Raw genomic sequence first — 13160 nt, forward strand, 5'->3', positions numbered from 1 at the left:
CCTTCACCTTCTTCAATATCATGAATTACATTTCAATTATTAATATCTTTTGGAAAATATCAGTTGTCTTTGCCATAGCCAATTTGCCTATATCTTTTTCTCTTACTTTCTCTCAATTTCTAGCTCTTTCCGCCTATTTCTCTCCATCGCTTGCTTTTTCTATCGATGTGTCCCACTCATTCACTCGCTTTCTCGATCTTCGTTCGTTGATTTTCTCTCACTCGCGTTCTTATTCTCGCTCTCTCTCTCTCTCTCTATATCTCTCCAGTTTTTCTCTTACACGCACTCTCTCGCTCACAATCTCAATTATTTATTCTCTCGCAATTACGCTCTCCTGTTTGGTCTTATTCTCCCATATTTTCGTTATAACTTTCTTTTATCCTCTTTTTCTTCATCTTCCTCCTTTCTCTCTCTCTCTCTCTCTCTCTTTTTCTCTCTCTCTCTGTCACATACAGTCCCTCATTCGTTCTTGTTTTCTTTTCCCCTACATCACCAGATTTTCCGTTTGTCAAATAATGCTTCAAAACTATTTTTTCTCCCTCTTTCTTTAAATATATCTCTCTCTTTTCTCTCTTTCCCTCTCTCTCTCTCTCTCTCTCTCTCTCTCTCTCTCTCTCTCTCTGGCTCACTTTCTCTCTCACTGTCTCAAATTCGTTATCGTTCTCTTTTCCTAACCATCGCTATTACTCGCTTTTTCCTTTGTCAAATATGACCCTTCTATGCGATTTTCATAATCACACTTAGGCTCCACCGAGTTTGTTATTCTTTAGTGTGATGTGTGTTGCTAAAGCCTTATACTATTAGAATGGGGAAAGTTAATGGGTGACTGTATTGTATAAATCATCATCAACGATTTAAATAAGTCAGGTAATTGCACGAAAATGGTTTCCGAAAATGTTAAGAAGGGAAACGCCTATTAGACGATAAGTATAAATAATACATTTTAAGGGGGAGTAAGGCACTAAACTCAAGTCTTATCCAATCCTGACCAGCCCAGTTCCGGAGTCGAGTAGAGATCTATAATATCTGCTTCCGTCCAGAAGCTGCTTTTGGCTAGAGGCTTGTCCGGTTATATTATCCGTTGACTTCTACATTTCCGGTTACACATTATTTATGCATACTCCCAATCTCTGTTGGAATGGAGCTGCATGCTAAAGTAATTATATGTGGACCCACACTGCTCCAAGCTGATGCAGAACCCATTTGGAATGCTTTGGGCGAGTGTCTAACTGCATCCATGAGAGATAGATGCGTGTGTGTGTGTGTGTGTGTCCTTGCGACCCAGCTGGATATGAATCCTCCTGGCAAAACGAATAATTAATGTGTGTGTAGCAACCGACTGTGGTTTTGTCTGTGCGGTTGCATATTACGGTTACGAGAAGCTGCATGAGTTGAATATTTGCCGAGTTCGGTTGCACCACAACAGACATGCGGCAGATACTTCTGTTTGACTGTAGATACACATTTGTTATGTTTAAGCAGTTTCTCGACTGTCTGCATTAACGCGGGCCTCTTCCAATTTCAAATTCAATTGTATTGTTAAGTTTAAATTAATGTATCTTAATATTTCCAGCCGTTCCATCTAGACGTTGCACACAGTTTCTTTTCGTTTTTTGTTCCGTTCCCATTTCGTTTCTCTATTTTGTGTTCAAGATCTCCATTTTCTATGCGTTCCATGTACATTTTACACACAGTTTCTTTTTGACTTTAGTTCCGTTTCCACTCAGTTTCGTTACGTGTTATATGTAAGGCAAGATCTCTTTTCTCATATTTCTTCTGTTTTAATTCGTGTTTTTTCCCATTTCGTTTCGTTCCAGTTACATAACTTAATTTTATTTTGTTCTCGACTTGCCGTTACGTTCTATAAGAAACAGTTTAATTCTTCGTGTTTTTATGGTTTCTGTTCCATTCCGTTGCGTTCCAGATAAAGTCATTTTTTTGGGCCAGCTTCATTTCATTCCATTGCCAGTTCGTTTTATTTCCTCCCATTTATTTGCTGCCTGCTTAAATTTAGCTGTATTCCACTTCCATTTCGTTTCGTTCCGTACAAGTACAGCACCCTGGCTATTCATGCAATTTGTTAGCTTTTTCAATTAAGTTCTAATGCCATTTCGTTCCGTTTCCTGTGCACATATAGCACCCGCTTTTCTCTTCTGTCGCAGCCAAACTGTTAAATATCAAATAAATTTTGACAGGTGCGCTTATTACGGCAATTAATATCCCGGTCTGTTCCTCTCATCCTCACATCCTCTCGCTCTGTTATTTTCTTTCACGGTCTCGCCACAATTAGGTGGAATGTACTTTCAAAGTGACATTTATCAAAAGGGCGCATAATTTATTAGGCAAAGTACGCACACACAAAAAGACAAAGACAGTCACAGAGAGTCAGGCAAATGTATCAAAAAGAGAGAGGCAGAAAGTGGGCAAAATATAAATATGCAATAAAAATAAAAGCCAAAATGAGCTGAATTAAGGGTATAAACGAGCGAGTAAACATGAAAGATTTGCGAGCCAGCTAAAAATCTGTGAAGTATCTTTTCATATTAACCCTCAAAAAACGCAATGCGCGCATACGTGCATCTATATATTTATGTATGTGTGCAGTGGAATACGTAATGAGCACTTGCGGTACACGTAAACGTAAACGTCTAGAGCTGAATGCCAGCTACACTCCAAATACCAACAACAACAACAACGACAACAACAACAACGGCAGCGAGCAGCAGCCGACGGCTGCTCACTCACCACTGCTAGCCACACAAACACTTGCATGCATACAAACACACACACACACACATGCACATGCACACAAGCGCTACGCTTTCTTGCTGCTGCTATTGCTATTGCTTTTGACTCGTCGTTCATCGTTCCCATTTAATGTTGCGCACACACACACACACACATGCGAGCAAAGCACACTACCCAGCGCACAATTTAGTCAGCGCCTGGCAGCGCACATGTAGCGCTTGTTAGTAGATTTCCTAGCGGGCTGGTTTGCGTTTCGTGCTGTGCCCTGGCCACGGCAGCATACAAATTTTGCTGCTGACGTTGGCAGCGACAGCGGCAAGTTTCACGTAGTGCGCAAACATGGCGATGGCGTTGCCGCTGCCGCTGCCGTTGTTGTTACGTTTGCAGTTGCTTTTTCGCTGCAGCGATACAGTGGAGCTGTATGCGTGCGTGTGTGTGCGTGTATAATATTTACTTTAAAATTGCAAACAGGCTGTCCGAAGCAGTCGTCCAGCCCCAGCAGCAGTGCAGGCCATCCAACACCACCACCATCACCCCCGCGCACACTGCACAGACAAACCACCACTTTGCTGGGAGCAGCGACGCTGACGCTGGCCGCGACTGCGGCATATTTACATTTTGATTGGGAAACTGTTGAGGCGCATTTTGATGCCGCGTTCGTGGGTGTAGTTTAAAAGGCTGCCGTTATTGCTGTTGTTGTTTCAGTTGTTGCTGCGCCTTTTTCGTTTCATTTCGTTTTACACACACACACAGCTTTGAAGCTCTTGTGTTGTTGTTGTTGCTTTGTGCTTTGTCCAATTATAATTTGTTTCGATTTATCACACAACATTATTGAGACAAACAACAACAACACGAAGGCGATTGGCACATGATTAATTATGGGGGCCTTCGGATCTCTAATCTCTTAACAATCGCTTTGCTATTTGTCATACGCTCAGCTATCCGCTAGTTCTGTGCTTCAGGTATTTGTTATTTTTTTTTTTTATTTTTATAATTATTGCGTAATGCCCGACCGTACGACCTGCAAAGACTTGTCACAGCCGCCGACGCGCTCATTACTTTTCAAATTATGCTCACTAATTAGTTTATGAATGTTGCGCGACGTCGCTGTCAGCGTCGACGCCGACGGCGACGCCTTTTTTTGTGTCCGGGGTGGGCTTGAAAAATTCCAATTTGCCAGCGTTTGCGGGTTGAGTGTGGAGCGGTGAAGCGGGGGGCGGGGAGGGGGGGGGGTGCTAGCTGACAGGCATTTTCCCCCACGGGATGTTGCGAAATGTGCGCAATTTAAGAGATTCAATTGTTGTTGCCACATTTCGTGCTCTGCTTTAATCTTTAACTTTCAAATTCCAATTAAAGCGGCTATTTAAATTGCTCGCAATGATTTACGAAAGCCTTGCCGTCAGTTCTTGCCGCAAGCGCCACAAATTTGCATAATCATATCAAGAATGTGCCGCAGATTTCAAAAACTTGTGCTGAGTGTGTGCGAGCGAGCGAGAGAGAGAGAGAGAGAGGGAGAGAGAGAGAGTGTGTGTACATGGCTTACATGTGGACTTAATCTGATTAATTTTGATTCGGAATTTTATGTCTCTTGTCATATTTGTTATGCTGATTAGCTTTTCCTTAGATAAACACACACACACACACACGCACATCATCTTAGAGGGCTCTTCGAAAAATAGTCCCTAAACTCTAGCTTTGCTTGAGGTATCCCTGACTAAGTCCACTTCAATTTGTTGCTTTATAAAATGATGTCAAAACTCGGTTCAGTCTTTACAAAATTCCCAAACGAAATAGCTTTCTGCTCCAGACCTTATACCTAAATGATGTCTAGATACTCTACTAGAAGAAAAAGAGAGCTAAAAGAACTCAAAAATTGGTATTGTTCAGTAAATAGAATATTTTCAACGCTTTAAACCCCTCTTAATATAAACAATCCTAAACTGAAACTGTGTCGCAAGTAGAATAGAAATTTACATTTCGTTAGACGCCTTGAAATAGAAATTTACAGAAATTGGAACTCTTCAGTAATCAAAATAGATATTTCCAAGACATTAGAGTCCCTTCATTCCAAGTTATACATTTTTAGCAGCTTTTCGGTTGCGCGCTTTGCTTTTTTCATTGCATGATGCTTACAATTCTCAACAAGTTTAAGCTTCATAAATGGAAAAAGAACACAATACACTTCTAGAGAGTATTGTATATAAATTTGTCGACAAAATTGTGTCTCCGACAACTTAATATATTCCAGATCAGACGAGATACTATGCATAGGTCCTTATCTCTGTTTCAGATAGTGCATACATATGTATGTTGGTATAGGAGGGAGCGGTACCCGATATCATATAGCTGCCATAGGAACAGTCGGTCCGAAACTGGATACTTTTTTTGTTTATCAAGATATCTTGACTAAATTAAGCAGTTACTATGCTGATTATATTTGTTTTCCCAGATACTGACATATCTTGTTAATGTTTTAATTATCGAGTGGCTACTGTAGCAATATTTTGACATTTCTTAAAACACAAATCTGTAATTCTTTTCACAGACTTTCAAGCGAGTTCCACCTTGAATATGTTTATATTATTTGGCTTAGTATTACATTTGTTTATAAATGAAAAAAATGAAAATAATTTCAGTGAGAATCGAGAGTCGGGCCACAGGCGAACCAAAAATGAGCGCATTCTTATTTTAAGAATTCGTAATCTTTACCTAATTGGATGGCAATCGATCACGCCTACATGAGATCATTAAAAATGCCCACACCTCCAATAAAAGTGCTGTTTGACTGGTTTTTGAGCATTCGCTGAAATACTGCGCTGAATATATACCTTTGTGAGAAAAGTATTATATGGTTGGTTTGTGGAAATTCCCAAGATGTCGACTTTTGGGTGAATTATTTCTTTGTAAAGTTCTTCTGCTAGAATAGCTCAGTTTCAGTTAAAAAACTACATCCTTACACATTTAATTCTCTCAATCATCTTTAAACTTCTTTCCTATAGTACACACACATTCTCATTCAAGAAAAGTATCTCGAACTCTTACGTTTGTCTCCATTAAAGACTTTTCTCACTCCAACCTTAAGTGGATATTAAGCAACACAAGTTGGGTCTTCTGATACTATCTACAAGTATTAATTTAATAGGTAGTTCTGGCCTTAAAGTACAGACAGGCACAGCTACGCCGGCTTCAAATTTAAGAGGCTTATCTCAATTAGGTCCTGGCCAAGAGGCTGAATCGGAAAGGGCTTAGTCATTGTGGAATACCGTTTTTGGCAATGGAGTCGTTTTTTTTTCGTGCTAACGCTGGCGCAGAGAACCTTTTTTAATAAAGACATGTATATGATTTTTTCTCTTTAAGCTCTTGACATTAAACTTTATCGAGAGAATTTCGAGAGACCGTGAATCTGAACATATTAAAGGGAAGTAAAAACTTGTGAAAAGCTTATTGAAATCCTTCAGGTAATATCAGAAGAACCCTCTTTTAAAATCCTTTAGATATAATGAGAAGTAGCCTTTCACAAAGTCCTTAAGATATAATGAGAAATACACTTTCTTTCCTTGTTGAAATGCTTGAGATACAAAATGAAAAATAATGTTTCATACTTTGCTCAAGTCCTTGAAATATATTGTGAAATATGCTTTTTGAAATACTTTAGATATACTAAAAATCATCCTCTCATACTTTCTTAGTTCTTCTTGAGATATATTGAGAAGTAGAGTTTGATGCCTTGTTGAAATGCGTTAGATATAATGAGATAGATATTCTTTACGGCATAACAATCAACAATTTTGGAACTTCTTCTATGAACTGGTTATGTCAAGGATACATACTCTTAAGTTTTCGTTAAGCTCTTCGTTTCTTCGTACTGGAAACCTCTTACAGGGATATCTGAAGCTCGTATTGAAGAATAGACCATTCCCAGGCAAATTAAGCAAAAGTTAAGATATGTTTCTACACATAATATTAAATTTTTGCTTTATTCACCTTTAAATGAAATCTGGCCATACTCCTTTTCACTTAGTTTAAATCACTTGCAATTCAATTTAATATTTTCCTAGTGATTTAAGGGTTTCATCAATATTGAAATGAATATCCCCATATATATCCCAATCTAGATAATGCCGTTAGCCGATGAAAGGCACGAGGAAAGGGATTTTGGACAGGCTCCGTCGACCTTTTGCTAACTCTTGATTGAATGTACGCATACTTTTTGCCCTGACTGTCAGAGTTGTATCCGCAACCGGATTTCCTTTCACTTCTACTTTATTTGTTGCCGCCTCCATCTACCCCTCCCACTCTGCCTTTGCCCCCTTCTCCAACGGGATGCTAAGCATCAAATTGGCGTGAACATAAAAAAGTTGTACGCGTCTTAGGCGAACTTTTGCACAAGTTCTCTCCTCATCTCGCCCTCTCTCTCTCTCTCTATCTGTCTCTCTCTCTTTCGCTCTCAGTCTCTTGAAGTGAAGCTTAAGTTTTTGGGTAACTTTTGCCGTTATTTTGTTGGAAGTTCTGTCCTGTAAAGTGCCGCGACGCGCTCTGCTTGGCCCTAAACCCATATCAACTTTTCGCATATTTTTTGGACTCGTAACTTGTCAGAATCAAGAGTTCCAAAAGCTGTTTGTGTGTATGTGTGTGCGTGTGTGTGTGTGTGCATAGGTATCTTGCGGCTACCGTCGCAGTCGGTAGGTAACTTTAATGAAATAATTTATTATCGGCAACGCCGCACACGTTTAATTGAAACTAAAATATTTTTGATTAATTATAAGGCAACAGCAAAAGCAGCAGCGGCAGCGGCAGCGGCAGCAGCAGAAACCTTTTGTTTTCATACAAACAGCGCCAAAGCCAAAGCGGCGTCGGCAGCACACGAGCGTTCGCTCGGCCCGCACTGCTCTCTTTCTCCCTCTCTATCGCTCTCTCAAGGCTGTGGGTAGTCGGTATCATGCTGAGTGCTGCTGGCGTCGCTGCCAGCGTTGTTTTCGTCGTCGTCGTTGTCGTTGTCTTCATTGCCCAACCTTTTGGCCCCCCCTGCGCTGACGTTGTCGTTCGTACCGCTAACGTTTGTCACAACATGCACTCACACACACGCACGCAAACGTACGCGTATATATACAGTAGGTATATGCTCGCATATGCATTGAGTTCGACTGTCCGCTATGTATTCGCCTCTCTGTTTTGCGTCGCTCATTTGCCGCGCACACACAGTTTCGTCAATTCGCCTTTCGCTTCTCTATTTGCCTGCTGCTCTCAGCGACCCTCACGTAAACATACATACGTACGTATATATATACATATTTCGTTTGCTTTTTGCCTCTTGCTTTTGTTGTTATTTTCGCTTCGCTTAATGCTTTTTGGTTTTTCGGTTCGGTTCGTTTTGGCTTGGCTTGGCTTGGCTTGGCCGCTGCATATGGCTTCGCTGTTGACGCCGCTGCTGGCAGCGCTGCTTTAGTTGTCAGTTGCCATACCTACTCCATTCCACACATCTTCGCCGCTGCTGCTGCGGCTGTGTGGCTGTCACTGGCAACCAGTTTGCTGTGGCTGTGGCTTTGCCTTTTCGCCCATTCGCCTTGCTCGTTTCGTGGCGCGTATCTTGTATCTGGGTAGTCAGTCAGTCAGCAGCCCCGTTGCCTAACTTATGAGGCCAGCATATTATTTTTATCTTCTTCTTTTTACTATTTTTTGCCTACCCCCGATGAAGACAACGACTGTCACTTTGTCTCTTTGTATGCGTGTGTGTGTGAGTGTGTGTGTGTGTGCGCACTATATGGAAAATGAGGACGAAGCGTGCTGTGAGAAAACTCATTATTATGCTCTGAGCGCCAGCCGACGCTTGAGCTCTGCCGCTGTCGCCGTCTCTGCTGCTGTCTGTGGCTCTGTGCACGCGTAGATAATAAAGTAACACAAACTAACAGGGTTGTCGAGTGTGTTCGATTGCTATTGCTATATGTATGCGGGCAGAGAGCTCGCAGCTTATGTGAATATGGGTAACATAAGAAATGAAAACAACAAGGGAATTGTATTTGATTTGAAACTAATTATAATTATATTATATATTAAATAATAATAATATAATAATAGAGCTTCATTATTCGATGTTTGCCTTTTAATTTAATTATTTCAAATCAAATTCAAATATTAAATTTTGTTAAATTTATTTTGGCAGGTTTCGATGCGCTGACAACCCTAGCCCGCCTGTGGCTGCATGCCACGACCGCCAGCAACAGCTTAGGCAAGCACATGCACACATACAAAGGCGCCCATTCGCATGCACACACACACACACACACACACACACACACACACACACTTGCACACGCTGAGTGCACATAAACATCTGCTGCTGCTGCTGCCGCTGTCGCTGCTGCTGCTGTTGTTGACGTCGCTGGTAATTGGGAATGGTTGAATATGAGGCATGAGGCATGCGGCAAGCGGCATGGGCTGTGAGGCAAAAGCATGATTATGATGATGCTGAATGATGTTGATGTGACGTCACAGCGGCAGCGCGTATTGGGAAAATCTACTGGCAGATACAAAGCCGAGCGCGAGCGCTTGTGTATGTGTGTGTGTGTGTGTGTGTGTGTGCGTGTGTGTGTGTATCTCTATCTGTAGCTCGGCATGCGCCCTGAATACAACGAATGTATCTGAATCTGAGCTTGCTGCTTGCCTCGGCCCGGTCATTGCTTGCGGGATTTGTCGATGCGGAGTCGGCGGCAGCAGCAGCAGCAGCAGCAGCGAATGAGAAAGAGAAACAACAAAAAACGAGAGAGAGAAAGAAAAAAAAAGAAATAAAAAACAAAACAAAAGTCGACACAACACAAATTAAACTTAAATGCCCCCCATTCACTTGGAGGCTGCTACCGGAGTTGCTGTTGTCGTTAGCTGTGCCCCATGTTGCGGCTGGGAATCGTCGTGCCACTGGCCACGACTTGAGCAGCAACTGCTGCAGCAGCGTCATCCATCTGGGCACATTATTTAGTTTCTTTTTATCCTCCTGTTGCTGTGGCGCTTTATCGCATTTATTGCCGCACGGCGTCTCAATTAAGCTGTTAAGACCAGTTGAGGCCAATCTATCGACGGAATTAAAGCCAATCAATAATTTACGACAAGCCGCAAGAGCTGCAGTCCAGAAAGCCCGAATCGCAGACAGGATGAGCTCAATCAACATGCATTTTGGTGGCATGCAACACAACGAGGAAGACAGCGGGCAGCGGGCAGCAGAGTTGCCACATAACTTAAAATGGCGTTCAGAGAACACGCTGAGCTCGGGTAGCCCTATTTAACTTCAGGCTCTGTGATTAATGCCAATCGATCAGCAGAGAAACCTAAGCTACATCAATCCACCTATCTATAAGCCATGTATCTATCTTTGTTATTGATTAGAAATCATTAATAGAGACTTTAAGAAGCAGAGAAACCCAATCTACATCAATCCGAATAAGTCTTCATAATATGTCTTCTAATAATCCAACTATGTATCTAGAGTCTAGAGTCTTCGTAAAAAGAGAAACTTAACATGAATTCATCTATATCTACCATCCTTCTACCACTAAATATCATTTCTAGAGGCTGGTAACATCTTTCTATCTATCTATCTATGAATAGTTGAGTTGAGAGAAACTTAAGCTAGATTAATCAAATTCTATTCTATATTCCATCATGAGAAATCAGAGAAACTTTTGTTACATCTTTCCATCTATCTATCTATGAATAGTTGAGTCTTGAGTAAAGAGAAAAACTTAAACTACATCAATTGAATTCTATCCTATATACCATATTTTTATTATGATAAGCCAGAGACACTTTTGTTACATCTTTCTATCTGTTCTATCTATCTATCTGTCTATGTATCTATCGATATAACTAGTTTCTGTATATCAATTAATGGAATTCTTTTACTTAAATGCAACTTTATCTATAAAGAAACTATCTATCTATTTGGTTCATTTAAAAGCATATCAACTTTTGTAGCACATATCTATATCTTTAGTTTAACATACAAAGAAACTTTAGCTATGCCTATCCATCGATATCTGTAGTAACATACCATGAAGGAGTATTAAGACTGCAAAGAAATGCTTGTAATATATATCTATCTATTTATCTATCCAACTACCAATCTATCCAGCTTCTATATATCTAAAAGCAGTGTAACTTTTGAAACATCTTTCTATCTAGCTATCTATCCATCTTTCAGTGTATTTAACTACTCTCTTTTTCTATCTAACATCCTATTTATATATCTGCAATCTATTAGAAAGTTATCTTCATCTCAATATACAATATTTTCATCTACATATCTATATCAACCGAGAAACTTAAGCCAAATTGATCTCTCTATCCACAATCCAGATATAACTAGTTTTAAAATTAGAAATTAATCGGCCTCTGTACTTTAAATAGATACATCAATCTATATAGAATCTAAGTATACATTCCTTTGTGCTGTACTACTTATATCCCAGCAATCTAGACTAGACTTAATAGATAAACCGATATATGTCTATATAATCCACCTATTCCTAATTTATATTTTGGGAGTCCAAGAAACGACTCGCAAGAATGAGACAACATTAAAAATTTGACATATACTCAGTTATTGAGGAAACTGATCAAAAAGGCTCGAGAAGTTTAAGTTTAGGGACAGAAAAACTTTGTCCCTTTTATTTTTCATTTATTTATAATTCATAAACCTAACCTAAGTCCTAAGAAAAACGTGATTCAAGCAACTTACGTGAACTTTTACAAGCAGCATATATTTACAATATTTTTTTTGACATTAATAATATTCATATTTACAATTGTACAAATCGTTTTGTTTTTAAGCTGTTCTGCAGCATAATCTTGGCCTGAAACTATTTTCAGAGTTCTAAGAATAACACAAGAAAAATCCTATCGAACCTTTTGACGTAGCTTAAAACTGGGGAAATCTAGATTCTGTATAAAACTTAGAAAACTGGGCAAGAGAAAATATAAGCTATATACTTATGTATCATTTAAATATCAGTACATTTTTCAAAAAGATTGTAACTGCTTTTATCTGTGCATGATTTGTCACGGGTTCGGCATGCGAGATGACTCAAATATCAACTTATAGGGCTAAGCTTCGAGTTGATTCAAGGCATACGAATACTGTTTGCCGCAACTGTCAGATCTGTCAAAGAAAACTTAATGCAACGGCTTAAAAAGAGATTTTTGAAAGAGAATACTTTTATCGAAAAGTTGTAAGCCCTTATTTACCCTAACCGGGTTTTTAACATGGGCAAAACACCTTATTCTTGAGCTATCCGAGTAGTTCTTATGCTATCCAGTGTAATATTATATTAAGGATTAATCTTCTAGAAACGATTGAAATACTTTGAAAAACTCGCTTGTCAAACTTCGAGTTGCAATGGAAATTTATATTAAAGCTCGATCTTGACAAACTCCGAATGCTTTCAGCTTAATAGGAAAAGCTCGTCTTGCATAACGAGAATATTCTCAGAAACTCGTCAAGATCTAGTTGTAACAAAAGTCTTAAATCAAGGCACAATTTCTTTAACAAGCACTTTAACAAGCACTTTAACAACAACTTTAACAGCAACATCGGCTAGCTCATTAGAAGATCTGCCACCCAGCACCTGTTTGCATAATCAACGGCAGACGATTGCGATTAGAGCATTAGAACAGGAGCCAGGGAACGGTAAAAACGGCAAAAAGAAGAGCAAGAACAACAACAACAACAACAACAACAAAGAAGCAGCTAGAGAAACAACTGATGAACGAATGTGCAAAGTGCAGACGTCGACTGATTGGAGAGTTTTTTTTTTTGTTTTGCCTTTTGCGCAAGACTTTATGAATAGAGGAGGAAAACAAAAACAAAGCAAATGCTGATTGTTGATTCACATGTGTGTGTGTGTGTGTGTGTGTGTGTGTGTGTGTGTGTGTGTGTGTGTGTGTGTGTGTGTGTGTGTGTGTGTGTGTACGTGCAAATATGCAGTTTCTATCTACGGGAAACAACGAATTGCCATGTGGGCAGATTTTAGCAAAGCGAAAAGAAAAAGCTCATTTACGTGAAATATACTCAACTTGAACGTTAAATCAAAGAATACTATTAAACTTTACTATGCTAATAATAATACTAATTATACTATACTATACTATACTATACTAACTATACCAACTATACTATATTAGAGTGCTCGAGTGGGGAGATATCCTAGGACTAGAAGATGCGCCGAAAGCTCTTCTACCAAAACCAAATGCAGCTCTCACAAGGGGAATACTTCAACGGGTAGGGGGTAGGGTAGTATAAGGTAATTGATCTGTATATACTATTCTAAAAGCTACAAATTTGATGACTCTAGCCAATAACATCTATTTCGATATCGATTGTTTTTCGATTACTTGGAAACGAGGCGAGTTATCGATTGTCGGAA

This window comes from Drosophila virilis, chromosome 5 (genome assembly GCF_030788295.1).
Source record: "Drosophila virilis strain 15010-1051.87 chromosome 5, Dvir_AGI_RSII-ME, whole genome shotgun sequence".
Lineage (NCBI taxonomy): Eukaryota > Metazoa > Arthropoda > Insecta > Diptera > Drosophilidae > Drosophila > Drosophila virilis.